At 41.8% G+C, this 25,894-nt stretch overlaps 1 protein-coding gene across 23 annotated transcripts in view; it reads left to right on the top strand.

Moving 5' to 3' along the window:
- The window catches only part of ST3GAL6 (ST3 beta-galactoside alpha-2,3-sialyltransferase 6), a 94,551-nt gene that overhangs the window by 19,415 nt on the left and 49,242 nt on the right, over positions 1-25,894 (top strand). For 9 of the 23 annotated variants that reach the window (XM_062004604.1, XM_062004468.1, XM_062004459.1 and 6 more), the window contains 7 exons: positions 868-971; positions 7,616-7,663; positions 8,659-8,813; positions 10,543-10,582; positions 13,681-13,804; positions 23,045-23,220; positions 23,401-23,467. The gene's annotated coding sequence lies outside the window, so the exon portion shown is untranslated. Of the gene's footprint in view, positions 1-867; positions 972-7,615; positions 7,664-8,658; positions 8,814-10,542; positions 10,583-13,680; positions 13,805-22,614; positions 22,634-22,826; positions 22,923-23,044; positions 23,221-23,256; positions 23,320-23,400; positions 23,468-23,857; positions 24,025-24,373; positions 24,427-25,894 lie in introns of those variants that run through there. The other 14 variants (XM_062004496.1, XM_062004403.1, XM_062004620.1 and 11 more) reach the window with 12 other exon arrangements.

Below are 25,894 nucleotides of genomic sequence, written 5' to 3'. Positions count from 1 at the left end.
ATTTATAGCTCTGCAGTGTAAATTGGAAATGAGGCCTTCTACTACCATATCCTATGCAAACATGCTAGAAGATACATTTTTTTCACACATTTCTTTTTAAGTTGTGCTGCCCAGTAAGTACAATTTTTAATTAAGCACTGAGATTATCAGCAACACATGAGGAAAGATTATGAGACACAACTTTCTAAGATGACTCAAAGTCACAAGATATGTTTAAAATACATAGTAACTTGGAGTTCTCTATTTACCATCTTGCCCAGAGGTTCAGATTTTTCATCCTTACTTCTTTAACCAAGCTGATGAAAGACTGCTTTGATAGAGGGAGTTGAAGTTCGTGTGTAATCATGTGTTTGCATGAATTAGTCTTCAGAAACAAATACCAGATATTACATTACAGTCCTTTAAATTACTGTTCAGCACCAGGAAAGAATGTTTTTTTCTACTAATTCTTCCTAAGAATATGAATAGACCCTCTTATGGTTGTATTGCCAAGAAATGCCATAAGGTACTTAAAACTTTGTAAAACAAATCCACGATTATATAAGGGTTTAGAAGCAGAGAGAGTTGGAGAACTGTAAGGTCTTGTGTATGTATGTCAAGCCTTCCTTGAGAATTGCATGCAACTCAATACTTGCTTTATTTATCAAGGTGAATACCCTGTTTGTCTATTTAAACAGGGAATCTTTGGCTGTTTCTGATGAAAATGTTATGCTAAGGTACTTTCATGGGAATAAGCTCCTCACTAGAAAAAAAGGCATTTACAGACTAATCATTTATTTAATTGCTATTAGAAGATTTTCATCTTACATCAAACATGTTGACTTAGATGCATCTTCTTCCTCTTTTTTCCTGCTCTCTGTCCCACAGGACTGCTTTTCCAGGGACTGCAGAGGAGTGTCTGACATTGTGAACCCTTGCAGGCAATACGCTGGTTGCTTCTGCAAGAGATAGAAACAGCAACGATTTACTTGGTAACACATCTGAGTTTTGTCACTCTCTTGGTATTCTCTTTGTCATGCTTTAGGGCAGGGCTGTCCTTAAGATCAGTTGGGGATTTAATTTAGAAATTCCAGTTGTGCATCAGACAGTTGTGGTTTTCTGTGGTGGCAGGAAAGGGTGGAGGGAAGGAAGCATTGCCCTCAGAGCTGCTTTCATGCTTATCTTTCTTACTTTTTCTTCATCTGGAGAATATTTATGTCTGCCAGCTGTGACTCACCTGTGGCTGCATATCTTACCTTGCAAAGCCAATTGACTTTCTTAGGAACTTAAAAGACTCATACATGCATTTGGATCAGATACGTTGGAAGCAAAGAAAGGCTGGCCTCTTTCCTTTGGACTATATACAAGATGAAAAATGAAACCAAGTTAAGTCTAGGAGATTAGGAGATGCAACCTTGAACAAGCCATCTGTTGGAAGATGACTCAAGGTCACAAGATCTGTTTAAAATACATAGTACCTTGGGATTCTCTATTTGCCGTCTCACCCAGGCCTTCAGATTTTTCAGCCTTGCATCCTGACCCAGGCTGATGAAAGGCTTTTATCAGAGGAGTTGAAGTTTGTGTGTAGTCATGTGTTTGAGCTAGTCTTCAGAAAGAAACTCCAGCTAGTAACTTAGGAAGATGAAGTAGCATTATTATCCTTTTCAATTGCTTTTCAGGGCCAGGAAAAGATCCTATTCCTAGTAATTCTTTGTAAGAATATGAATAGCCCCTCTTGTTTCTGTCTTGTCAAGGAATAATAGCGAATCTTCCTTCTAGCTATAGGGAGATCACATTTTGCACCATGTGGGGGTAAAATACTTTGTACAGCAGCATGGGGTATGTAAATAAAAGCTTCCTTAATGGAACATCCACGTGTCTTTGCAGGGAAAGCAGTTCTTGCAAAATACCAGCTGTGATTCAGGCACTCTCATGACACTGGAATAATAAAAGTGAATGTTGCTAAGGCCCATAAAGATCTATTGTATGTAGCCATCTTGTTTCTAATCTAATCTTTATGGTTTATCCTCTGTGAGTGGCAACATTCATGACATTAAAAATGGAGTCTGAGTTGATTGATTCCAGGATCTGTGGCCTTGGTGTAGCCTAAAAGCCACACATTCTTAAATATTGAACTGTTGAAACGCAAAAGCTCTGTCAGCCTCTCCTTTCCACTTGGCCTTGCAGAGAGAACTGACAGTTTGCACATGTGGACCTCACAGCAGGTCAACAACCTGTCATACTGGTGGCCACGTATTCAAAAGTTCTGACTTCGAGGCTGGGACTTGAAGGCATATGAGCCTTACTCATACAGGGAAGGGTAATCATGACTGTACCTACACTTCATTTCCATTCTGCATTGTCCAAATTAAACAAAATCAGGCAGTATTAATATAATTAGACTAATATAATCTTATTTCTCTTTATTGAAGGGAATTTTTTGTGCCTACATCATTTATCCCTTTTTATTGTTGCCCAAAATATATAAGATACATTTATATACCAGAAGGTGGCATGTGATAAACTTATGTTGGCATTTAGCTAAAACAAAGTGAAGACAGAGCAATCCCAGGTGGAATTTGGGGTAAGCCTCCTTTGTTCAACTATGATTTTGTCTGTAAACCTGTAACTTTTGTCTGTAACTACTGCAGCCAGCCCAAGTTACACTGGCCTGATGGCTGGCTTAACCTGAGTTAAGATACCCCTTGATTTTGGGGTTTGGGTGTGGAGTTTTGATATTTTTTTTAAAGGTATGTTGAAAAGTCTAAATTGCTTTAGTTTTTTATGGACAAAAGGAAGGAAATAGAAAAGCGTCTAACAAGATAGAGAGGACTGCAGTTTTATGGATGGGGATACTTGAAAGTAGGGTGATATACCTTCCTTAAGGTCACATCAAGAGAGTCCCTGGCAAAGCAGAGATTAAAATGGAAAATCTTTTGGCCACTTTTCATGGTCTATTTTGCATATGCATTTGTGTAAGTCAGGAAAGAATGTAAGTGAAGGAGAGAAAGAGGAGGCTGTTAAAACAAGGTTCAATTCTCCCTTTTGGTAAGCAGAATTCAGGTCCAAGCCTGAGGATTTGTGTGCTCCTAGATATACCCTAATACTGGACCATTCATTGAATCATAATGCTTGATCATACATGAGATCTGAAGTGATGCAGGGACCTTACTGACTGCTGAGCCCATGTGGCATAATCTGTCCCCTGCAATAACAGTAAGCAACAAGTAGCCTTATTATTTCTAATGCCAACAGAAGACAACCTGTTTCCCAACTAAATTTTTCACAAATGGAAAGTGAGTTGCTTAGCTGCAGAAGCGAGACTGACATTTCTGGCCCTAGTAATCATTTGGGTGATGTGTTTCTTCTAGCCATTCAGTGAGCAAGCATTATTATCTGAGAAATTCTGGAGTATCTTGCTGTTTTCTTCTCTTAATTCAGTCTTATACATCTAATTCATCTTCACTTCATGCACATTTTCCTCCTCCTTCCTTTCCTATATTTCTTCCTATTACTGTCTTTTTCCTCCAGCTCACCTCAATTCACTCTGATCTTTCTGCTCTTCCACCAGATCAATTTTCTCACTAGCACACATTGACCCCTAGTATGTTGGTAGGTACTGGATGTATATGGTCATAGCATAACATATGGCAATATGTGAAACCAACTGACTGAAAAGTGCCTAGATCTGAAGGAGACATCATTAAATATTTTCACCAGTAGTCTGGTTGACATAGTGCACCAAAAGCATAGCCCCAATTAATGAAATTACACAAAAAGCAGACTTTCTCAAGCAGTATTAGGCTATAACAGTTTTTATGCCTTCTATCTCTGTTCAGTCCACCTTGTCATGATCTTTTCCAGAGAATCGCCACATGCGCTCAAATTAGAAAAGTTATCTGAACAGATAAAAAGAATTGTTTTATCTGCATTGTCCAGGAATAATGTAGGATTAAAAAAACAAGATGATGATCGAGACAGTTGAATCAGTTTGACTCAACTTATTTACTTTAATCAGTGCAAGTATCTTTTGTGGTCTCTTTCCGAAGTCATAAACAGCTGAAGCTGCTTCAGGCTATTATCTATTGTTAATTCAATTTCAGATAGTCTACTTTAGCTAAATCAGTTCAACCAAGTCAGAATCAAGTGAGTGGGCAGACACAAATCTTGTCTATCTGTCCCTTTCTGTGGATTGTGAGGATCATTGTTGAGATTCTGAAGGTGAAGAACTAAGCATCTGTCATAAAGAATTAATCCTTTTCTGCTCAGGCTCTGAGGAAAGTTGCATTGATCAAAATGGAAAGATTGCCAGAAAAAAAACAATAATGAATTGGAACAATTGTGCAAAGGCAGATCTCTTTCTCAGTCATTGGCTTTGAGAACAGCTTGCTGCCTAATTATAAGTTTTCCCTTTTTTTTTTTTTCAGGAATGATGCTGTGTTTGGTACTTTTTTATAAGATTTCAAATGTTAGAGTTGAAAATGTGTTTGGGTGCTGATTCAGGAGCTGGGAGGAATGTTCCTGGCTTGCTCAATGTCTGCTGTAGAATGTCTAATGTTATAATGAAATATTTTGTAATGGCAAAGGATTTTGGGGAATGTTGTGTGGATAAAATGACTTATGGCTATATATGTTTCATTGGCTAGAAATATTCTGAATGGTATTATAGGATGCTACAGGAATAAAACCTGTAACTGGAAGAAAACTTGTGGAAAATCCCTGTAACTGCTAACCTTAATGAAGCTTTGTAATATAAAAATTATAAATATGACAGAAAAATAATTTAAAAAGATAAAAAAATAAAACTCAACTGAAGAAAGATATAGCAGTAGAGGAATTTCTTATGCGATAATTATATCACATTCAAGTCTGAGAAATATGGTTCTGTTTGAACACTAAAAGCCTTATTTTTATGCTGTCATGTATTTGCACGTTAGCTCAGAAAAGAGTATTTGGCTGTACAGTTTTAAAATGAAGCCTACAAAGGAGCAGAAAGAGATGCTTATTAAATCAATAGGAAATTTTATCTGGTAAGAAAAACAAGAGCATGGTATAGTAATGCGCTTATTTCTTCTTCCAGGAAGAAGTGATTAGAGATGGGTGCAGCAACCCAAGTTGTCCACTCACTCACTCACTCACTTACAGAAGTGCTACTCTGTACAAGACTTTCTGGTCACAGATTTTCAAATACTATTTGAATGTAAATCTCTTTCCAGGTAAAATGGAATTAAATGAATTGCCAAATCTTAAAGCATTAATTAGCAAAAGACTGGAAGAACCCTGGACACTTTTTGGCAATGACACCTTGTCTTGCTCACTAGGAGGAAGTTGTGGAGCCATATTCTTGTGTATATATGGGTCTATCTTAACTCAAGGTGACTATGACTATGTCGATCTCAGTGAATAGCACAGAGCAATAGGAATTGGTTTGTGGAGCCAAACACTGATGAAGACCTATTGTCTACACTATGTGCTTTTTTTTAAGGTGGTTAATTTGGACTAGCTCTAGTCTGGTACCAGGGACTTTAGCAGCTGGAGTGCTAAGCTTGATAAGCTTGAGCTTATCAAGTACGTCTGGCAATTTTCTTTTGTCCAAAAAAAATTCAGTCCATGTGCTCTAAGGCTGTTCTGCAACATGAACCCAAGTGCTGAATGTGGGAGCTATTGAGGCAGCCTGAAAATCACCTTCCTGATTTTAGCAGGAATGCTAATGTAGGCGCACTCTCTCTCAACTGCCAACAATACTGAGATAAAATCTTAATGCAATATTGATGCTTTCTTTTTATTACAAGACACGTTCATCAAGGTCGTCACAGAAGCATTGGGTGAAGTTGTTGTTTATGATTAATGTCAAGGACTTTGTTGTCATCTGTTTTTCCATCTTTCAGCCCAGACAAAATATTCTTTAAAGATGTATTGAAGGCTTTATACTTTGTACCTTTGCATCTTATTTTGCTTCACTTTGTAAAGCATAACAGTCCACTTGTAACTTCAGGAGACTTTCAGTGAGACTTTTAGATCAGCGTACACGTTCTACATCATACAACAAAAGCATTTTCATAATTCTTTAGGATGTTTGTCTCTTTTGAATTATCTTTTATATTTCTCATTTGACTTTCAGAGAATGTTACATGCATAAAAATATCTGCTAGTTGCTTTTCTTCCTTGTAGTTGGTACAGTGTTATGTTTTGGATTTAGTATAATAGTGTTGATAAGATGCTGATGTTTTATTTCACTAAGTAGTTCTTATCCAAAGTGAAGGATAAACACGATAAGTGGCAGAGCGGTTTCCCATCCTCTACCAGTGAGGAGATGCACAAGAAGCCAGGAGGGAGCATGGCCAGGACAACCAGCCAAAGGGCTATTCCATACCTTAGGATGTCATGCCCAGTATACAAATGGGAGAGAGTTGGTGGGGAGGGGCTGATCATAATTCAGGCATCAGTCAGTGGGTGCTGAGCAATTGCTTTGTGTGGCATTTCAATTTTTTTGGTGCTTTTTTCCCTCTTTTCTTGGCTTTTACTTATTTTTCTTTTTGTTATATAATAATAATAATTTAAATTTTTTTTTGTTATTATTTATTACATTTTATTATTATTTCATTTATTTTTTTCCAAGACTAGAGGGCTTTGGACAAACTGACTCACCAAGCTATGAACAGAGAGCAGTGAGTATAGCACCATACAGGCATGGCTTTTCAAGTGGCCTTTCTGGGGGGAGGACAGATCCTGGGTTCAGGGCAGTCTCTTTCCAAGTGTCTGAGAAACTAGACGGAAATCAGGACTGAGGAGGAAGTGAGAAACCAGTTGTATACATGTTATTCTTTTTGTGGGGAGAAGAGGGGGAAGTGTATGAATGGGCATCCTTTAGAGCAGAACAGAAAGGAGAGAGCTTGGCAAGAGGATGTGAAAGAGCACAGGACTACTGAAAGGGCATCCACGTGGACAGTAGTCACCCAAGATATGCAGTAGGTTGCAGCTCATGTATGAATAATTACAGATATTGTTCCAAATTGGACTAAATTGGTGCTGTAGAGAGTATAGCTCTTCATTTGTGGAAATGCTGGTCTAGAATAGCTTATACTAGACTTCTCTGGGTTTATTTTCAACTAAGAAATTTGTGGTATACCAGTTATACCTTAATCAAGAGATCTGATTTAAAACCCAAGATGGCCGTAATGAAGGTAGGAGAGGGGAATAGTGGGTGTATGCATGTGGTTCCTTAAGTGTATGTAGTTGATGGTGTCCTGTGATTGTATCTTGGAGTTTTATTAGAGACAGCTAAAGCATGATCTGGTAGATAAGAAAGATCAATAAGAGATGAAGGCTTTTCTAGGTAAGGGTAGCTGTTTTTTAAAGATGGCCACTTATTGTGTGGACACCTTCAGAGCTTCTGCTCCACAGATGGAAGAAAAATATTTAATACACAGGACTATTAACTTGAGTTTCAGATTTAATATCAGTCTTACCTTAGTTCCTTTAAACTTTGGCTGTTCAGCAGTGTTGATCAATCATCTTCTGTGGATGTTACTGGAAGATCCAAGTTCAAACAAGCACCTGGGCTGTGAAGCTGTGCTGGTTAGCCAGTGCACCAAGGCTGTGTTAGAGAAACAAGCTCTTTCCTTTATTTTTTCAGTTCATTGAAGTTCCTCCTTCCCTGAAGAGGAGTGTGTGGGGCCACCTGGTAAGAAGCACATTAAAAGCTGCTAGTGTTATGGGGATGTAGTGTTCAAAACTTGATGAACTTTCACTGTTGGTATTAGGAGGCAGCTGGGTCAAGTGTCACAGACCAGACCGCTCTTGTTTCCTGAAAGTGTTTTCATTTATAGGAAGCCTTAGTACAGCTTTGCACTCATTGAGTAATTCAAGCAGAGAAAACTTGACTGTTTTTGTATCTACTTACATTAACAATGTATTCCAGTTATTTCCCTCTCAGGGAGTGAACAGAGCTTTGAGTGTGATAGATGCTTGTTAGGTCACTCCCAGGAACACATTTCTACAGTTGTTTCAGCAGTTCCTGAAAATCCAAATCGTGCCCTTTCCTAATTCAAAGTTTCACTGGTGAGCTTGCTCTTGCTGCTTTTCAGCTCCCCACCCCAACACTAGCCTTGCCTGCTTGCACACCACAAAATGTTTCTCATGTTATCCCAAGTGACCCGTCCCTGCAACTGTTAGACTATTGTAAACTGTCCATTTTTCAACAAAACTCTACATACTGAGCTTTCCACCCTTGTTTTTTAGTTTTATTTGTTGTTGAGTGTTTGTTTCATATGAGCCAATTATAACAAATTTGGAACCAAAATGCTGCAAATCTACTGACTTTTTTTTCCCCACAAAATTACATCAGTAATTTTAAATGAACAAATTTACGGTATTAAGTTTGCTTGTAGGCAACTGGAGAACAGGACAAACAGATAAGCTTATCAAACACACTTCATTTGTCTACAAATGTGCTATTATTTTTAACAGATTTGTGTCTTTTGCTTTTTACAAACTAATTTACTGCCAGACTTAATATTGACAATTGACTTTATTCTGTTCAGGGATAAAACACACAGTAAGACAGAAATACATAGCAGCAGAAAATATTGTATGTACAAATAAGTTTTGTGTTGGGGGGGGGGAGGGGTTTGTATGTTTTTTTAACACTAGTATATCATGGGCATTTTTTCCTTCTAGGTAATAAAGCACACCCCTCAGCCCAAGCATTAGTAAATGTGGATCTGACCATCCTGCATAGATGAAACCTGTACCAATTTTGCAAAACAACAAGTTAGCAGAAAGCAAGAACTAATAACAATCAGAATTGTTTTATCAACTCAGGGGGAAGAAAGGTCTGTGGATGGAATATAAATCATTGTTTGTTTCACTTTTTTACAATAGCAATTGCATTTTCTGTTCCTTTTCAGCCAGCATAAATATCAAATATGCTAATTAAAGGAGAGCTTACTTATTCTGAAGCAAAACTTCTTTCAGACTCGCTTTTTTGGTTTTGATTACAGAAAAAAAAATGTTTAAAGTTCATAGTATAGAATTTAAATACATTTGTGGGAGCAGAATTTACAAACATCACTATGGTCAGATCTGCATTTTGTTTGCTCAGTATTTAAATCAGCTTGGCAGTATCTTTATTGCCTCTAAGAACTGTGGATACACTTCATCTTAAAGATGCTGGTAGGTAAAATAATCTGATTTGGGCTCTTTGTTGAAATACGGTTTATAGTAGTTGAGTTATTTCTGAGTCAAAGGTATAGGTTTGGATTTTTTTTTCTCCTGTTGTTTAGGAAATGATGGTTTGCTCGGTTTAATCAGCAAGCAGGCAAACATTGAATCTTCAACATTTTCAGTAAAATTGATTCCTAAAAATGTACTGAAGTGAGGCCAGCTGTGAAAGTGATTATACTGGACATACTAGATACACTTTTGCAAATCTCCACATAGGATTTTTCCTTGTAGTTTTAATATTTTTTTCTTCCCTTCTTATCTCTTCTAGTCTCATGACAAAGGTTAGAGTCATTTTTGGAAATGCATATTTTTAGATCTGTCAGAGGCTTTTAATCTTCAAACTAGCCACTGTAATATCTACAAATAATTATTAATTACCTCTTGTTCAGACTTGTATTTGCCCATCTGTTTTTCTGAAGACACAATTCAAACACTTCCCAAACCAGAGGCAGGAAGAGAAAACACTGAATTCACATTCCAGACAACTTTGAAAATCAGCAATTCTATTTTCATACCAAACTGCAATGAAAGGTAATTGTGAAGCTCTCCACAGAACAGCAGTCTGAAAAATACTGGTTTGCTAATTTCCACAAATTAGGACTGAGGAACATTAGTGAAGTGCAGGCTTCCAATTTCAAAAACCCTTGAATTTGCTGTAGAAGCTGATCCTTACTTCTTCCCTTTCAGCCCATGTAGTGGGATGGCAAGAGAGGGAGGGGGCATCCATAATTCTCTGATTTCTAGACTATTGGGGTAAGGAACCTAAAAATCTTGAATACTCCTTCCTGAGAGAGCTGCCAGGATCTGTAGGGCTCCTGGTGTTCCTGACTTGGGGAGAAAAAAACCCCATAAAAATTAAACCTCCCTTGTAGGCTGTCTGCAGGCCAAGACATCAAAGGCCAAGAGTTCAAAGCAGGATCCCAAGAGAAGAGTGCCTCTGCTTTAAAATGTATGCCTTAAAAGTTCCTAATGACTCTAATTGTAGATAACAAAAAGCAAGCTATCTGCATAATGATGGCTGAACATCTCAGGAACATTGCCAAGCAGTGACCATCTGAAGAGTCAGATGCAACTAATAAAAATCTTCTCACAGAATTTCTGGTCCATGATAATCTCATCGTGACACCAGATCTGCAATGGCTTAAAGCAAAATGGATCTCCTTTCTCATTTTATAGCTATAGCTTGCCCTGATTTTCTTACTCCTAAACTCTGAAATGCTTTCAGAGTCATTGAGAGTTGTCCACAGGATCCATAAATCCCAGAAACTGGAGACAGATCTGGACCATGATGTATTTGTAGTATTGGCTCACACTCTTTTTACTCTTTTTCTTCCCTAGATATTTTGGACACCTGTAGAAGTTATTGTCAAAAAAACAGGTAATATTTGTTGAAAAAAACTCCTAAATCTGTGCAATGTCAAATGTTGGGGCCTGGGCTATAATGAATGTTATGGAGTTAGCAGTAGCAGAAAAGGAAAGAAAGGAATGCCTATGTGATAGCAAGCTTGAGCAAGGGGGAAACCGAAACAGCAGAATGTAACAGAAACAAGGTCAAAGCAAGAAGACAGGACAGAGCATTAAACTAAGCATTGTTAGAAGACTGAATAGAGTATTCAATTTAGCATTGTATAAGATTGCTTGCACCTCACTAACAAACTGTAACATATGTAACTAACATATGTATAAAGTTAAGTAATTGTAAGGTAAGCATAACCATAGTGTAGTGTTAGAGAAAACTAACTGAAGGCCGAACAGATGGGGTGATATTTTAAGCACAATAAGGCTGATGTTTTAAGTACAATAAGGATGATGTTTTTACACAATGAGGTTGGTGTCTAAGTTGTTACAAAAATGAAACATTGAGGCCTTATGCATAGCATGTGATCCTTAGTATTAACTAATTCTCATGAATTGTAGGACGTATACAGCATTTGGAAAAGGTATGTAAGTGATGATCATGTGGCAATAAAATGGAGCTGATGCACATCATATTGGTGTCTGGTCACTCCCGTCTCATGCAACAAAGAACCCCTGCATAATGAAAAAGAAATCCTGCAGTCAAAAAAACCCCATGACTTTTCAACAATGTTTCATTTTAAGTCACCCTTTTTCTTTTCTTCAGGTAGCCTAGTCCTCTTCCTTTATTTTTGCCTATTGGTCTGAAAGACCTGAAAAATCAAGATATATGTCACTGTTTATGTGGCAGCAGTTTAAGTGTCTTTGCTTAAGACACAATTGGGCATGTTCATAGGAAAGCAAAAGTTTTCCACTCAGAGGACAGCACAGTACAGTATTCAGTTGCATTTATTTTCTGGAAGCTTTGTATCACTGAAAAAACTCACTTTGATAAAGAGAGCACTCTAAAAGTATCTGGTAAGCTCTAATGACAAATGATAAGTTGGTATGAAGGTTAAAGTAATCATCCACTTCGCATGCATTTTAGGTGGAAGGAAAGATATTCCGAAAGCAAGCTCTGTTACCTACCACACATACTGAAACACTGTCTCTTAACAAGCACACAAAGCAGTAGGTGAATTCCTTTTAGAAGAACAGCCTCATGTTATAGTAGCAAGCTGGAAACACTAGAAAAAGTAAAGGCAAAGAAGCTCTGTCTGGAAAAGGTGAAGTCTTAGGAGCCATTCTCTTTCTAAAAATACTTTAGTCCTTGATGTGACCTGCAAAAAACACCTTTGGTTCTGTTAAGATACGAAGGGCACATAACTACTGCAACTGTTGGCATCTCATGCTATTTGCCTCTTACAGAAAGGTCACAGAATCCTTCTTTCCAATAAAGGGGACCTTTTGACATGCAGTATCAATGTTGCAGATTCTGCTTTCAAATTTCTCTATCATTGTTTCTCTATTGTAAATAACTGCTTGTGATTGCTCGTCAGCAACAATGACATAGTAGCACTGGGGTAACTGTCACGTTTGTTCCTCATGTTCGTGGTGCTATAACATCAGAGGAGTTACAAGAACATATCCACTTGCCAGATGTGGACTCTACTGTTGATTTTAGGTCAATCATTCTGTCATGTAAAGGTAGCTGTTCACTTTACAAAGCATCCTCTCAGTTCTACTCTAACTATATATTTGAGCAAAACTTACAGGCAACAGTCCATTAAGACTGTATTTGCTGTGGGGATACAAGGCTACTTAATAGCAGCTTCTACTAAGCACTGTATTGGGAAATCCTTAACAGAGCTATTTATTTAAATACAATTATTTTGAAAAAAAACCCCTACTATGTATGTACATTAGAGATGATTTGAATAGAAACTTCTGGCCATCCCAGATACTGATACCCAAATTGCTCTAGCTCATGGGATAGTTATCTAAATTGACAAAATGAGGCTGTTTGTACCAGGTAATTAAATTCTTTTACTAGCTTTGCCTTCTTCCTGTATGCACAATAGGAATTTGCTCTGCTTCAGTCATGTTTGTAAGACACTGAAAAGGCCTTTTGGAAAACTGAGCTTCCTATTTACTAAAACAGAAAAGAGGAAGAAAAAAAAAAAAGAGAATTCTCAGGGGGGAGGGGGAAAAAAAATGTTATGAGGCCCTGAGGATTCTGCTCTTACCTGTAGTGATTTAAATAAAAGTTGTTTCAGTGACATGTGCATCAGGGACAGTGACATAACAGAAAGGTACTTAATTCTTGTCATACCTCTGTAAAAGAAGGTGTGAGTTTGCAGCGGCTTCTCAGCTATGAATGCTAGCCCGTTACAAAAAAAGCTCTTTTTTTCCTCTCTTATCTTTTTTTCTTTCTTACACTTAAATAGCACGTTGAAGCACATACTTCTCTCTGCTTTCTAAAACTCACTTCCAGCTGAAGAAAACCACATAGAAAATCGTGATTTCTGTAACAAAGCTGTGAAACCTCAGTGGCATCCTTGTGACCGAGTCATGCTGTCTGTATGGTGGTGAGACTGCTGGCAAGATAGCTCCTAAAATAGGCACTGAAGATGAAACTAGACCCTGTGCTCCCTGCAGACCAGTGAAGGAGAGCTGCACACTGTGTTTCTCTATTGGTTGAAGGAGTTGTCTGTTAATGGTGTAACAGCATTCTTGATTAAGATTGAGTTGTTGTCCTTCCCAAAGTGGTAGCTCCAGGGAGACCGGAATATAGTTCCATGTATTCTGGATTCACCTCTACTGCTAGAAGAGCCAACATCTTAGTTAAGAGTCAGGGTTAAATATGCTTACAGTAGCATTATGTTGGTAGACTGTGGTTTAAGCCTGTGCCAAGGTCAGCACAGGGGCAAAAGAGTGACTGAGCTGCCAAAAAGCTGCTGCCAGTGCTTTTAGCTTGCGAGAGGTGAGTGATCAGGCAAGACTCCTGCTGAGCTAAAGGCTTATTTGAGTTATTTGTAGAGCACAATTTGGCTAAGCACCACAGAAAGTCTGGATGGAGGATGTCACCTTTTTATTATATACTAAACTGCTGTAGAAATTTTGGTTTCATTGTTTTTCCAGTGGATCGTCATCATCATCATCATCATTTTTCTGCTTGTAACACAAATCCAGAGCATGGACAAAAATGCCATGGAGACAAAGACAGGAGGAGAGGCATACTGAGTCCCATCTGCTAAGAGTGCAGGTACTTGCTTCAGATTTATTTATACTAATCATTAGGATTCACCCGAACTTCACTTATGATTATCTTTATGATTTCCTTTTATTTCCAGTCTCTCTGTCAAAAAATGTTCACCAGGACTGAAAAGACCACTTGTGTCTTCTGATTCAGTCCTCCCACTACTATAGGCGACTACTTGCAACAGGCCTATGGGCATTTTACGTACCCAGAGGGGCAGTGCTCTCAGTTTCTATAGGTGCAAGAAAGAAAGTGAGCCTCAGGCTTGGATTCCTGGCTGATAGGCTTAAGTAGGCTTTATTCCACAAAGTGAGAAAAAGCAAGAAAGGTATGCCTGTGTGCTTTAGAGGGAATGAGAATTCAAAAAAAAAAAGGTGGGTACAAATGGGTTTCCCAAAAAGAGAGGGAATATTTTCTCTAGCAAGACCAAAGGTGTTGGCTGCTAAATCTGAGAGTGATATTAGTGGGATTGAGTTCTTCAAGAGAGTGGTGGTGAAAAGCAGCAGGAGAGATTTTGCCCTGGAAAAGCCATAGAACTCAGGGACTTGGAAGGCCTGAGGCACGGCCATACAACTTTGCACAGCACGTTTTTTGTTAAAAAATATCAATAAAACATTTCTATCATAACCCACGAATTTGTGTTGTGCCAAGGGTCCTTTCCAATGCTTTACAACAAAATTGAAGCTTCTAGGAAAAGGCTAAAGAGCCAAGAGACAATGAGCCCCAAACAGAGGGGCAGAAAGCAGAGCAAGGGCACCAACAAGTCTCCAGGTTTCTGCTGTGCCAAAGAATTACTTAAATTTGCAGCCAGTTTGTACTCCTTTGATCTCAAGCCAGCATTGTTTAGCTGCTCTCACAGGATGTCCATTCTCTGTGTAACTCTTCTCCGCATCTTGTCTAGTATTGTTTGCCTCTGGATTGTGGGAGCCCAAATCATACAATATGTTGTGTGGGAATCACTAGAGGTTTGTACACTTTTACTAGAGAAGTATGATCTTACTTAAGGCATGATGTCCTTTTCTGTGAATGGCTGAAGGTTTATTTGTTGTTTGCTTCAATCATCTTTTGCTTGTCCTAGCTTATTTTACTTTTGACAAATCTGGCCTTATTCCTGTGCATCTCTATCTCTATACCACAGCAATCTCTGTTGACCAGCATTGTTTACTATTTGAGACTGCTAAGAACCTCTCTATAGTGTGTGGGGGTTGTGGGTTTGGCTTTGTTTGTGTTTTTTGCTGTTTTGTTTTTATGTTTGGGTTTTGTTTCACTTATTCAGGCCTAAAGTGCTTCCCAAGAAGATATTTCTCTTGCTTGGAATATATACATAGGACAAGGGTTTTTTATACTTTTGATCTAGGTATATTCCAGTCAGCCTCCACATTTAGGCCTTTCAACTATTCAGTCCAGGTAAATTCATTAATGAGCTTCCTTAATGTGATATTTTGCCCTTCTAAAGTTTCAAAATTTAATTACCAGCCTGCTTCTGTTTGTTTTTCTGGTCAATGTAGATGGAACCGGTTGCTGAGTATTCAGACAAATGCTGACCAGCTTTCCATGACCAGCTTTTTTTTTGAGTGTCTTCATGACTTACTAATTTGGGGTTGTCTCTTTTTGTCTCAGTGACTACTGAAAAGAAATCCAGCAGCTATCACACCCATGGCTAGCTGGGCCCAAGTTTATTATTAGAAGCATTTGTTTCCCAAATAGTATCTGGGAAGTTAAAGTTGACCATGGCGCAATTCCCAGTAGTGTTTCTATAATAACATTTAGATGACAGACCTCTTCTTGCACTATTATATTGTAGCTGCAGACAAGAAAGGCCAGGTTTCAATGAAATGTCCAAATCAAAAACAACTACTCCCAAAAAAACAAAGGCTGTGAGCAGGTGGTCTGGGCTGCTGGAAGTGGAGCTTCCTGCCGATGTACAATGGGGAATTTGATGATGAATTAAATGATGATGAATTAAATGACAGATGGCAATAAATTGCAATGATCACTTGGTGTTTTCCACTTGTCTGGATTAAATGGATAAACAATGAAATAGAAGGAGTATTGTACGGAGATTGCAGATGTCTTGGATATCAGCCTATTGATCATATTCACATGGGTCGGGTCTGGTCCCCATTTGTAACAGGAGTGGAACAGTAAAAAAGAAAAGCCCACTCCATGAGCTATTGCTCTTTTTAATTACAGAGACCAAGCCAGTCTTTCCTGCCCTAGGGTTCAGCCTGGAGTGCTGTGAAGGAAGGGTTCTTTCTCCTGTTCTGCCAGCCCTATTTTGTGTGTGTACCTACTGGATTCTTCTCACCTGTTGCAAGTGACCATTTGGCCCATAGCAACAATCATTACCTGGCACAAGTTGTAAGAAGATGTCAGTCATGGAAAAAAGTGCATTTAAAATTTTCCCAGCTGTTGTACCTACATCCAAGACTTTGCGTGCAGGTTGAACTCTTAAATGTAAGAAACAGGCAAAGCATTCTTCTCCTTCTTAGCCTGCACCTGTCTCTCATTAAAACTATCCTGGTGTTTATGTATGACAAGGCTTCTAACAACTTCTGTCATACCATTTCTGACTTATAGTGGGTCACCTAGCTTTCTCACTGTCCTTCTTTCTGGAATCTAAATATACTATTTGTATCACTTTTATAGCTCCAATTTGTTTCCTGACTTGTTACATCATATTTTCAAGTACAGACACAATCTGAAGACTGAAGGAAAAACTATGCACCTTTTCCCAGATGTCTGACTGCTGTAAACCAGTAAAAGAACTCAGGCCAGTTAACACTGGCCAAAGAAGTAGACCAAAAGTTTAAAGTTAAAGGTTTTGTACCTGAGAGGTGCAGCAGCTGCCTTAGTAATAGTAGCTCAGCTGTACTGGTTAAGCAGGGAGAACACTGGACACAAGCTTGAGGTGCTGGAGGGCGGAATGATAGGCTGTGCAATAGTGAGCCAGTGGGAAAGGCAGTTTTCATAAAATGCACAGAGAAAGATACTGGGCATTACGCTGTGCTTGATATGGCAAAGGCACCTTACATGCTGGCCTCTCTATGGGAAGGAGACAAGGATCACTGAATTCTGGCATGATACTATAGGAATGACAGAGCTATGATGAAAGGACAGGTATTTCATCTTCCCGAATGTCATGGTTTGACAGGACAGCCTTTTCTGGTAAGGGGGAAGGGGCTGTAAAGATTGCTCCTGTAAGAAGTTGCTCACAACTCTCCCCTGCTCTGAGCCAGACCCACTTCTGGGACTGAGCCAATTAGACACCTCCACAATCACTTTTTAAGAAGAAGCCGGAAGAGGAGGTTTCTTCCTCCATCTTCCTCCATCTTCCTCCATCTTTTTCTTCTTCGCCTCCTTCTTCTTCTTCTGGCTGGTGGTGGCACAAGGAGTAGGAACAGTGAGAGAAACAACCATGCAGACTCCAAGGTCAGTGATGAAAGAGAGGAGGAGGTGTGCTGGAGCAGAGACTCCCCTGCATTCTATCGAGAGAGTTGGTGAAGCTGAGATTTATTTTCATTTCTTTAAAGACCCCGCATCAGCGGTACAGACTCATTTTGATAATGATCCCGTATCAGGGGCAGACACTCATTTTGCTAAAGCTGACCCTGGACCAGGGGCAGCGATTCACTTCATTAAAGGCCCCGAGCCAGGGACAGTGACTATGGCCGGAGGAGGCCGTGTCCCGTGGGGGGAGACCCAACCACTTCACTGCAGACCCTGAGCCAGGAGCAGTGATTTTCTTCTTTAAAACTATGGTTGGAAGAGGCCATGTCCCAAAGGAGGGACCCTTTATCACTATGGCCGGAGCAGGCCATGTTCCGAGAGAAGGATCCTGTAACTGCAGAAACTGCAACCGCGGTGAAGAATCCAGGCCAGAGATATTCACCAAGGACTGTGTCCCGTGTGAGGGACCCTGTACAGGCAGAAGCCGCAGTTGCTGGGAACAACCCACACCAGAGAAGTTCGTTAAGGACTGTGTTCCGAGGGAGGAACCCCGTGTTGAAGCAGGGGAAGAATGCCAGCAGTCGTCCTCATCTGAGAAGAGAGAAGCGGCAGAGCCCATCTGTGAGAGACTGACCACATTCCCCACTCCCTGCCCTCCTGAGCCGTTGAAGGGGGAGGAGGTAGAGATATGGGGAGCAGTGAGCTGGGCCTGGGAAGAAAGGAGGGATGGGGGAGGGAGATCTTAAAGTGCTGGTTGTAATTTTCTCATCATCCTACTCCCTTTTTGTTTTTATTCTGTTCTGTTTCTTGTAGAATAAACTTTCCTACTTTCCTCTCTAAGTTGAGTGCTGGAGTCTGTTTTGCCCAGAACTGTAATGGGCAGTGAGCCCTCTCTGCCCTTGTCTCAATCCACAACAACTTTGGTTATCTTTTTACTCCCATTTCGCTGGGGCCTCCACCATCCTAACGAGGGTGGGGGTGAATGGGGGCACCGAGCGAGAGACTGTCGTGGTGCTGCTGTGGTAGCTGGGCCAAACCACGACACAGAAGCAGCTTATATCAAGCATCCAAGCACATGAGGCTGAGTGGGTAGGGACTCAGAGCCACTGGTTCAAGGACTTCTTGTTCTCTCTGAGCTCAGGGCCTACCTGCATTTGGCACTGGGGCTGTGACCTAGCAACAGGCTGCAAATGAGGGTGTCTCTGACACTGCAGGCTGGTTACTGGCTCCTGTGAACCACCTCACCTCTCCTCCTAGACATCCCTGGTGCCAGACGCCACAGCCAGCATCCTCAGTTAACAGCAGTCTACTTTGTGCCTGTGAGAGGGGATTGCCATGTCCTAGTCAGATGAGTGGAATGACTGGATCCTCAGTTTGTCTCCAGCCAGAGGAGGAAGCATCAGGTCTTGTTCCCTTTCCCTGAGGGAAGTGCTGCTTTCAGTGCTTTCAAGCTTCACTTTGAGTTACCCTTGGATGCACATAGAAGTGGAATCATGCCAGTGAACCAGCATTCATTGGAAGGATGTGAGGGTGGGGACAAGTGGGAGACTTATCTTGAGTTCCATGTGGCAGTGTAGTTTAATAAAAAAAAAAGCAACAAATGGAGGGAAGGAATCTATGGTTTAATGTTGTTTGTGACTTGGTGAAAATCACTAGCTGCTCAGTACACACTTTCCATAATTCTGCAAAGCCTTTCCCCTTCCGCATCCTGCTGTTTTGCTTGCAATGCTCTTCAAATGAGTGTGTTTTGACCTATTTATTCCTCTGCACGTGCCCAGTGAAGCACAAGGATGTTTAGTGCCTACTGGATAATGTATTTCTTTATGGCTTTGCAGATGCTCTTATAGATAGATGCTCTGGAGGCTTCACTTTAGTTGACAAATAGTGCTTTACCACCTTGCTCACCACTTCAGACGGCATTGTTTTGGCTGTCAGGAAGGTTGTCTCAGCCTACCTGTGTTACCTTCATGACATTTCTTGCCATCCTATGTTTTGTTTGCTTGTGTCCTCTCTCTGAGGTGGAGTACAGGAGCATCGCACAGCCTGGGGCAGGAGAAAGCACTCTGCACTTCGCAGAAAAGGCAATCCCTAGAGACAAGAAGAGCAATCATGGCCTAATGGCACTTCTTTGGTTGACCAGGTCTTGAAAAACTGACCTCGACCTAGGTGGAGATTGCACTCTGTGAACTCCTGAAAAATATTGTAGGTTCTGATGAGTTGTCCTACAGCAAATAAACAGAATTTTTAAAGCTCTTGGGACAGGCTTTAGCAAGTTTTCTTCTGGCAAAGAGTCTTTGGAAGATATATCATGCAACCACAAATTAATGACTAAACATGGTACGTGAGGACTGGTGCTCTCTACAGCTTGAGCAGTCAGTGCAGTGGAGAGCAACTACCTAGCATCCTGGGTAAGGAGACTGAGAGAAATTACTAAACAGATTTGTGCTGAGAAAGGCTTTGGGGATCACAGAATCACAGATTCTTAAGGGATGGAAGGACCTCGAAAGGTCATCTAGTCCAACCCCCCTGCCAGAACAGGACCACAGTAGAAGAGATTTGGGCATGTATGGGTCTTGGGGCTGTTCTCATGGTGTGACATGAAGATCAGGACCAGACTGTTACGGTAGGTACTAAAGCTAGAAAATGACTGGAGAAGGGATGTGACAGTTTGTATTTCTATAAATGCATTAATTTCCTAAAGTAATTAATAAAGGGAGACAGTTCTGTGGCATTTTAATTCCAGGAGCAGAAGTGTCTGATAAACTGCGTGGTGCATTGCATACACAGAGCTTGATTAATCATCTTGCTTATTAGATTGTTGGGGGAGGAAATCACTTTCATGATGCAGCAACTTTCCATTCTGTTTATTCCATGTTCTCCACAGTTTTGCTTTTCCCATGTTCATCAGGTTTTCCTTCCCTTTCCTGTAATTTTTCTCTTAGGGTTTTTGTTTTGTTTTTTTCTGGTTTTGCAAGCTGGGGTAGAGTCTGGCTGTAATATTTTCTTAGTTTGTTGGTGACTCAGGAGGTACGTAGCTTTTCCTGGAACTAAAACATGACTCCAATTTTCTTTGGCTTTGTTTTAGTTATTGCTTTGCATTTAAAGGTTTCTCTGGCTTTTACGTTTGGGCTGGGGAGAGGTTTGTATCTCAGGAGTGTTGATTTTCAGTTGAAATAGCAAAAAAACCAACAAAAAAAATCTGTTGACTCTTTGGTCACACGTATTGTTTTTGCTTGCAGGAGGGTTCATTTGACTTCCTGCTAATCATCCTTCTCCAAAGCATTTTAAAAGCTACTCATTGCTATCAAATCATTGTTGATACCATTTGTGTGCAATAGACCATATACCAAAGGAGCAAACCCTTATACTTTCTGCCAAATAAATTCATAGGTGTTGCTCATTAGTTATTAAGTTCTTGCTGGTACAGATCATTTTGAAAGCACCTAGAAACTAAACTTCTTTTGTGTTATATTAGTTGTTCAAATTGCTATTTGATTCGTTGAGTTTAGTTCGACATTTAGATGACAACAAACACCAGCTTTCATTCTGTTGCTGGCCTTGGACAGTTACAGTTGCCAGAAGAAACTGAAGTGAAATTACATTATTGCAAATTAGATTATTACATTACTTCAGCAATGTAGTTAAACTACAAAATCCTGAATCCTATTCCAGATAGAGATGTATTTGTATGCCTTAGATAAAATTCTTTGTGTCTTACACACACGGCCTTTAATGGAAGGGATAATACTGTGAGCAACAGGTCCCCTGCTTGCAGCACTACACCTCATATGGACTTGGGCTGCAAATGTGAATGCTTAGCCCTTCCTTAGAGTTAGATGCCTCCTCCAAGACTCCCAGAAAATTGACAAGCACATAACACACAGCCAGCTGTAAAATCAAATGGCTTCTTCTAAGTCACCAGGTAGTTTCACCATAGGAACTTTGCATGTGTCTAACTAGCTTCAGAGGTCTGTTGGCAACCTGAGCTGATCTCTCTGAGCCAGCGTCTCTGTCCTGCTAACAGCACGTTCTTTGTGTTCTTCACCCCTAAGTTTTTCAGCCTGCCCAAAGATCCATGCTGGGCTGTTACCAGTACCCAGATTAGGTAGTGCAAAATGAGCTCACGCCCATGAACTCATGCACAAAAGATGCAGCTGCAGCACGTGCATCCTGTCTGGAACAGAGGCAGGAATAGCATCTATTTCCTCAAGGTTTCCTATGCCTCTCTGCAGTGATTAGTCATAGCATCTTCTTCTGCAAAACTCTGGCACATCCCAAGAGTAAATCCATCCTGTATCCTCAACAAAGGCAAGGCCTTGCAAAATATATTCCGTTACAGATGGACTACATAATTTCAGACTGTCCTGAAACATACAAGCAAGAGGATTAACGTGAAGCTGCATAACCCATCTTCTGGTATTTCCTAACTTCTGACTCCTTCATTGTGCAACCTTAATGATTTTTTAAATTGTCTTTGTGCCAAAAGGTAAAAGATAAAGTAGAGTTAAATAAACTAATTGTAGAAGGCAGATCATTTAGCTACATCCTTTGAGGCAGCTTGGTTTTCTAAAGGCCCAGATGTGAAGGATGAAGACCTGAGGAACCTCTTGAGGGAAGGGGGCAAAAGTACCAAGGAATTTTTTAGCTCAAGGGAAGACAAATTACAAAGGACTGAACTTGCTTCCCAGTTTAGAAGGCTGAAAGCCATTTCAGCAGAGTGGGATAGTCCCTTAAGAATAGACAACATCTCCCTGCTTTTAATCTGTTCTTTTTATTACATTTACATATAGGCTGTATACAACTGCTGCTGAGAACAGACTGCCCCTCTGGTAGTCACCATCAGTAAACCAAGAAGCTCCTCTTCCAATAAAGGAAGCATCTTCTTCTGATACAAAGCTAAAAACATACTACAAGCTCCCTGAAGCACCCTATAGAAAAGCTTCAGATTAGAAGTGGTCAGGATCATATTTTTTTATAATCTGGAAGAGGCCAATTAAATTAACAACCATTCAGACTTCTTTTGACATGAAACACTCCTCTGGGCAAAATACAACACGGATGCAGCACACTGATTTTTTGTATTCCCTTTTTCACTGACAGAATTATTTATCAACTTTCTTTTTAATAGTGTAATGCCCCATCCTGTACGGCTGGGTGCTGTAGAGCGGAGAGGTTTTCCAGGGGCCTCCTGCTTCTCTCCTGAGTCGGTCATCCAGGGTGGAGGCTTCATTTTGCCCCTAGTAGCAGCTCTGCTGAGGCGTTGGTTCCTCCCCTAATAGCTTTCGCTGGGGCTGGCTAGAAGGGAGCAAAGTAGGAAGGAAGAATCCTACATCTGAAATAAGTGCTGTGGCTTTCAGCTCGCTTGGCTTCTATCCTACCTGCCAGGTGACATTCAGTTTGTTAATTAGGTGTTAATTCCTGGAGGGTGAGGCTAGGGAAGCTCCTGCAGGGGCAGGAAAGGCTCCTGTAGCGACGGCTTGTGGCCCCTTGCTTTGCAGGACTCCCACCCCCATGGCTGTAGGGGCGGGCGCGGAGGCGAAAGGCTGCGGCCCTCGGCGAACCGGCGGCAGAGGGGACGGGGGAAGAGGAGGAACGGTGGCTGCGGCTGCAAGTGGGAGTCAGTTAGAGGATACGCTTATTGCTGTGGGGGAGACAGAGTGCGCTTTAGTTTCACGTGAGTCTCTCCTCCTGCTGGAAGGCTTTGATATAAATCGAGAAGGAATTTCATCAGACTCGAGGCAAATAACAACTCTGTCTAAACACATAACGTGCTTGCTTTTACGTTTTCTCTTGCAGATAGGCCTCAGCTGAAACAAACTCTATCTTTATTGTAAACACCACCGTGCAGGAAAAAGGCTGAAGCTACCGAGAGGCTGCCAGCAACAGCCGGGACCGCCCAAATAAGAAGCGACAAGTTTTGTCTTCTTGTCTCGGATGATTTAGCGATAAAATACCCGCCCCGCCGACAACCGGTAAGTGAATACCCCTGCTTTATAAAGTGTAGCTAGCTCTGTAAACATGCATAGGCTGAGCGAGGATCGTGTGGGGGCTGCCTAAACCCGTAGGTCTGGGTATGCTGGAAGCGATTGTTCCCGAGTGCGCCGGCGTTTCCGCCGTGAGACCACACTCACCGCGCTCTTGTGTTCTTTCAGATGGGAGAGCTTCCAGCTAACCTCGTGTAGAGTCTCTGCGTGCTTCTAATTTTAAAACCTCCTTCAGGTAAGTTCTGGTGGTAGCAGCTGCCAACAGCACTACTCTTCAGTGTAAATTACCACATATTCAAAGGCAGAGCTTTGCTATCCCGGTCCCTCAGCGTGTTACTCGGTGAAGCGTTCAAGGAATTAATTGAACTTGCAGAGGGATAAAGCCTGCCTCTACAAGCCTCCTTTGAAGAGAATATAATTTTAATCGGCTTGGGAGCTGGTGAGATGAGATGTCCCAGCCCTTTCCCAGAGGTTCCTGGGAACTTCCTGCTAAAAATTTACATCGCGGCGTAGCAGGGACCCCGTTACCGATGGGGATGAGCCTGACACAAGCCGCAGCAGCGCTGCCGCCCGGCTTGCCGGCGGTATTTGGATGTGCTTGATGCCGCGCGGGGGATCTTCTGCGCCGAAGAAGAGGCCGGGCTGAGGCGCTGGCCGGGGCCGCATGCGGGGCCGGCTGGCGCTCACGGACGGTGAAAAGCCCCCAGGGCGGCGGGGCCTCTCCCCAGCCGCCGCCGAGCAGTGCGGGAGGAAACAGCCGCGCCGCGGAGGGGTCGGGCGGGCAGCCGCCAGGTAGGCGGCCCGGGGGCTGCGCGGGGCGGCGGGCAGCGGCGAGGAAAGGGACCGACCCTGACCCCGCCGGCCGCGGCGAGAGGGAGAGCCGCGCGCCTCAACCCCGGCTCGCGGAGCAGCCGTGCTTCTGGGCCGGGGCGGCAGGCGGAGCCGGCCCCAGCCGCTGAGCCGGCCGCCGTGCCGGCCCCGGACCGCGTGCCGCCGCCCCGCGGCCCCCCGCGTGCCGTGAGTGTCTGCGGGCGGCAAGCGCTGCCGCGGGGCGGGGGCGCGGGGCAGGGCCGGTGGAGGCTCCGGCGCTGGGCAGGGCAAGGCAAGGCGGGAGGGAAAGCGGGCTCGCGTGGGCAGGACAGCCCCGCGCAGGGGGAGTGTGCCGGCTGAGCTCGCGGCGGACGGCTGCGGTCCGTAAGTAAAATTTGAGGGGAGATTCATGGCTTCTGCTAAGATGCTTAGGTCTGGTAATCCCACTGTGTTGCCATGGCTGCTGGTCAGGCAGGTTCCCGTAAAGGATTGCTTTTAGCGGGGTTACCGAAAAGAAGGGGCTGCCCCTTGGAAATCCCGAAGGCCTAGGGGAAGGAACAATGGCTCTGTGGGTAGACTCTGCCGTAAGCTATGCAGATCCACCACTTGTAGTTTGGAGAAGAAACAAACCCTGGGAATTTTATGTTTTGGGTTTTTTGTTGTTTTTAAAGGCTTTAGGTTATTATTGGCAGCAGGGGTAGTGTTTCTATTTTAGTTATTACAAGCCGTGTGATCAGTCCTGCTGTCGTTTCTCAAATTAAGATTTCCAGTGAGATGAACAGTATATCTTTTGGGATTTATGGCTTTTGTCCTCTCTGTGCAAGTTTCTTCTGTTTTTGTTTCTTCTTCATCTGCTTTATGCTGAGCTGTTCTTGCATATGCTGTGGTTGCAAAATTGTTTAGAAAGGATGAACTTTGCAATGGGATGAGCTTATTTGTTTTAACCTAGCAATTCTATTGTAGCTTAACTGTGTAAATATACATAAACATATGTAATTTCTTTGTGGAGAATGGCATGCTACTGGACTAGATCACTCCTAAACTTTAAAAAAAATAATCTAAATTCAGGCAGGGCGAAAAGGAAAAGGAAATATGTAAGAGTGAGGCTTCCTGCCCGTCCATTTCAGAATATGAAATATTGGGTCACAGAAATGACATTTCTGAAACTAAAACACTTTCTTCCATAGGCAGGATTGCACCAGCCATATCCTAGTTTTTCTTCCCACTTACATGAAACAAATCTCTGGATCTTTCCTTCCAGCTTCGTGGAGACATGCTTCTTTAGCATGTCTGTCTCTGCTGAACTGGAATCAGTTAGGTTACTTTTTAAGCTTATAGCTGTTTATTAAAGCAGCAGTATTAAAGGTGGGTAAGTCCCATGGTCTACCTGAAAGTCACCTTGGCCGTAGGAGACCTCTCCTGCTTGTGGAGTGTACTAATCATCCTCTGAGGCTCACAGAACTCCTAGTTTCCAAATACCCCACCCTGTCAAAACCAGGGGGAAAGTTTCTCTGTAGAAGCAATTGTCTGTTGGGGAAGTGTGCATGAGAGGAGCTGTGTAGGCAGGACTGCAAAACCTGAAAGCTGGCAGGAAGATCACAAGTGCCTGCATCCTAAGTCATAAAGAAGAAAGGGAAATAGGTGAGTTGTGTTTTGACTAGACAAGGTGATTGGCAAGGCGTTATTTTAATGTGTGCTGCATAAGCTGATAAATAATGGCTTTAGCAATTACACAGGGGAGTTGCTTCGCTGAGGAGAAATACAGCAGCCAATGTGGTGATGGGGCTCATTCTCAGTGGCGAGCTCTTGAGGTGCTTGCTGCTTCTTTACCACTTCCTCAGATTTTTGAAAG

Source organism: Colius striatus, chromosome 1, assembly GCF_028858725.1.
Source record: "Colius striatus isolate bColStr4 chromosome 1, bColStr4.1.hap1, whole genome shotgun sequence".
Lineage (NCBI taxonomy): Eukaryota > Metazoa > Chordata > Aves > Coliiformes > Coliidae > Colius > Colius striatus.
The sequence above is the reverse complement of the archived record's forward strand: the minus strand, read 5'-3'. Positions and strand labels throughout refer to the sequence as shown.